Genomic DNA, 4,293 nt, shown 5'->3' on the forward strand with positions numbered 1-4,293 from the left:
CTTTTTTTTCCGAGAGATAAAATCTTTTCTTTTTTTTTTTGTTGTTATTTTGACGGGTTTTTCATTTTCTTTTTTAAATTGTTTTTGACGTGGATATAGAGAATCATCCGGTAATGTTGTTACATTTTATAGAAACGTTTGTTTTTGTTTGTTTAGCTAAGCAATTTCTTATTTTTATTATAAGATAGTTAATTTATCATTATTATTATTATGTTTTTCGATCGAAATGCGTTTGTTGTTTGATATATTTTTAACACTTTATTTATTTATTTTCGGATAAAAACTTAAATCTATGTATTAAATTATCGTCTTACGATTTTTCATCTCTCTCTCTCTCTTTCTCTCGTATTGTTTTCTACGTTTTATACCTTCTCCTCTTCCCCCCATCTTTTTTATTCTTTTACTTTCCTTTTCCCGAAATTACATTTAAACTTCTGATAAAGCGTAATAATGATGATGATGAGGATAATAAAAAATTTTTCCGTATGTTTGTCGGTTTTACACAATTAATACCAAGTTAATAAATTATAATAATAATAATAATAATAATAATAATAATCGGAATGCAAAAAAAAAAAACTGAAACCACTGGAATATCTACTGAAACGTGAAACCGGAATTAAAAAAAAAAAAGTTGACAAATTTTTGTTTTTTTTTTTTTCCGTTAAAATTTTGTTTGTTTGCCGGCAATTAAATTCTTAACAGGTTCAGCTTTTCACTTTCTCTGTCTCTCTCTCTTTTTCTATTTTTCGAATTTTCTTACGCACGAATGAAATCTTTCAGCAGGTGGTGGTATTATTTTATTTGGCCTTTTTAACATGACTTTTGACCCGATTTTAATCCGGCCGTTAAATTTATACAATTAAAATTTTCCCACAACCATCAGTTTTCACGTTTCTCTTTCTCTCTTCCTCTCTTCCTTTTTCTCTCTTTCTCTCTGTTTCTTGTTTTTTTTTTTGAAAATGTGGCTACGAATGATGTATTTTACACGGTCGCTTTACCATCAGAGAGACAGAAATTGTAATTAAAACGGAAAATTTTAGAAATATTCCACGTCATTCGTTTTACCATAGCACAGTAAAATTACGCGCTTTGTTTGTTTCTCTCTCTCTTTCTCGTAACGTCCATTAATCACGGATGCGCGATTTCAATTATTCGAAATCATAATTTTTAATAAACGTTCATTAAATTCAATCGAAAACTTTTGTATGTCTCTTCTCTTCCTTTCTCCTTTTTTCCTTATCATCATTATTATTTTCATTTCGACAATGCATTTGTCAAAGAGACCTATACGACACATTCCGATTCTACTTCCACGTTAAAAACACGATTTCACGTTTCAACTTTACGAAAATTAAATTTAATTCCTTTCCTACAACGAGAAATTTATCTCAGCGTTTTTTTTTTTGTACAACGACCGGAAGTTATTTTCCTTTTTTTTTTTTTTTTTTGAAACTCTCCGACAGCTTTTAATTTTCAAATTCCTGTGTATTCTGCTATTCTTTGGCATCGTTACCATTATTATTATTATTATTATTATTATTATTATTATTATTATTATTATTATTATTTTTGAAATCGTGCGAATAAAACAAAAGGAAATGAATGATAATGTTCAATCGTCTCGCCCCCAACGTATATATTGATAAAGTGATTTTTGTCTTATTGGATTCGTTTTTAATGTTTTGAACGATCGTGTAAAAAAATACGTGGGATTAGAATTTTCTAAAAAATTTTCCTTTTTTTTTTTTTCCTTTTTCTTTTTCCTTTTTCATTTTTGTTAGTACGCATATAAATCCTAATGTATTTCATTCGGCTTTTTATCATTTAAAATTTTTTTTATGTTGTAAAAAAAAAAAAGGAGTGGAAAGTAAAAAAAAAAAAAGATTCTGGAGTTTAAAAAAATCGGATTTACTGGAGAAAAGAGAGAGACTGAGAGTGAGAGTGAGAAAGATGGAAAAAATTTTTTTTACGTCAAAATTTTTACGACGGGGATAACCGGGAAAAAAAAAAAAAAAAAAAAAATTTTTTTTTTTGATTCGTTACTTGATGATGGTTACTTACTTAACTTTACAACAAACGCGTGTAAATTTTTTTCTTGTGCTATTTTTATTCGCTCTCTTTTTTTGTACGTGTCATTAATATTTTGGAGAAAATATTTTTTTCCATGATAAAAATAAAATTATCTGGACAATTCGGTTAAATTATTTTCGATTGTTTTTTTTTTTTTTTTTTTTTTTTACAAAAAACGAATATTATTTTGTTAGGATTTTGTTTAAAAAAAAAAAGGAAAGAAAAAAGTGGGGGGAAGGGAAAAAAAAGAAAATCTTTTTAAAAATCGTTAATTTTTTTGTTTATAACCCCCCTCCCCTTCCTCGTTCTTCTCCTTCTCCTCCACCTCAACAAATAAAAATTTCGTACCAGTTTTTTATGTCGAGACTTTTTTGTTTATAACAAAAACAAAAATTTTTAAGTTTTTCAAAAAAAAAAAAAACATTCTACGTTTTTCTTATGAAAAAGAGAGAGACAGACAGACAGAGAGAGAGATAGATAAAACGGGAACAACAACAACAACAACATGACCTTTACGTCATGATAAAACTTGTATTATATTGTCATTCACTTTTGGATATTTGTTGAATTCATTCTTAAAATTTCAGAAATGACGTGTTCGGCTGGAGAAAATGAAAAAAAAAAAAAAAGAAAAGAAAGTGAATGGCAACACGACTCCTCTCCCCCCGCCCTCCCCCATTCCACCTTCTTTTTTTTCGTTCTGTTTGTTTTGTACCAGTAAAATTCGAGTGAATAAATTCAAAACGCGATTATTTATTTATTTATTTTATAAAACATGCGATATATGTATATATACTTTTTTATTTATCTGTTTGCGATTTGTTGGTTGTTCCGACGGCATCGCAACAACCAACAAACGACAGAAAAAAAAAAGAGGAAAAATATTCAAGAAAGATGATAGAAATTTTTTATTAAACAGGAAACAATTCGATTGTTTTTGTATCGTTCGAGAAGGTTTTGGTTGTTTTGAAAACGGCGTTCGGTTGTTCAGCTCTTAAAGAAAATTTTCAATTTTCTTTTACTCACTTAAAACCTCATATTACCTCTCTTCCTCTTCCTCTTTCTCTCTTTCTTTCTCTGATTTTGTGCCGAGAATTTTTAATTTAATTTTTTTGAAAAGGAAGAAAATCGAGAAAGAAAACGGGAGGAAGGCGGGCGGGAAGGGGGGTTAACGCGGGCAAGCATAAACTTTTTTTTTCCTCTTCTCTTCCTTACTTTCTTTTTCTTTCATTCTTTCTTTTATTTCTTCCATTTTATTTTTTTTTTTGTTAAACGTTCGCACAAAATGAAATTTTTTTTTTTTTGTGCTTCGGGTGTAACAAATCGGGTAACAAAAAAAAAAAAAAATTATTATCCGACATTTTTTTCGTGATTTTCTTTCATTTTTAAAAAAGAAAATTTTAAATCATGTGCGTCGTTTTGTAACGGTAAACAATTTATTCCTTATTATTATTATTATTATTACTATTATTATTATTATTATTATTATTATTATTATTATTATTATTATTATTATTATTTTCTTACATTTTTATCGACATTTTCTTTTTATTTTTCCAAAAAAAAGATTTTTAATATAATAACATGTAATGAAAGTTAAACAAAAAAAACAAACTTTCACGCACACATGTCGTTCCATCATCATCGTCGTCATCGTCGTCGTCAAAAAAAAAAAGGTTGAAAACTTTTTTAATTCTCTTTATATATATATATATATAAATTACATTCATTTCCTTTTTTTTAAAAGTGACAATCTGTTTCTTTCTTTTGACTTTGTCACAAAAAAAACATTTTCTTCCTTTTTTCCTTTCTTCCTTTCTTTCCTTTCTTCCCTTTCTTCCTTTTTTCTTTTTTTTTTTTTTTTATTTCTTGTTTCAAATTTTTTTGCACACAAACTTATTTTTAAATTCTGTTAAAAACAGAAAAGATAGTTTTAAAAAGAAAAATGAAAGAGAACGAGAAGGGGGAGGAGGAGGGGAGAGGAGGAGGACAGAAATGAATGAATGAAAACAAATTAAAACTTTTTTTTTCTTTGAGGGGAGGACGGAAGGGGAGGGGAGGGGAAGGGAAAGGCGTTTTAAGTAAAATTTAAGATTATTTTATTATATGTAAAAAAAAAAAAAAAAACACTTTTACGTATTTCATCGAAATAAAAAAAAAATTTTCGAATTCGTTTCAACCGATTATTATTATTATTATTATTATTATTATTATTACGTA

This window comes from Pediculus humanus, genomic scaffold, assembly GCF_000006295.1.
Source record: "Pediculus humanus corporis 1103172107650 genomic scaffold, whole genome shotgun sequence".
Classification (NCBI taxonomy): Eukaryota; Metazoa; Arthropoda; class Insecta; order Psocodea; family Pediculidae; genus Pediculus; species Pediculus humanus.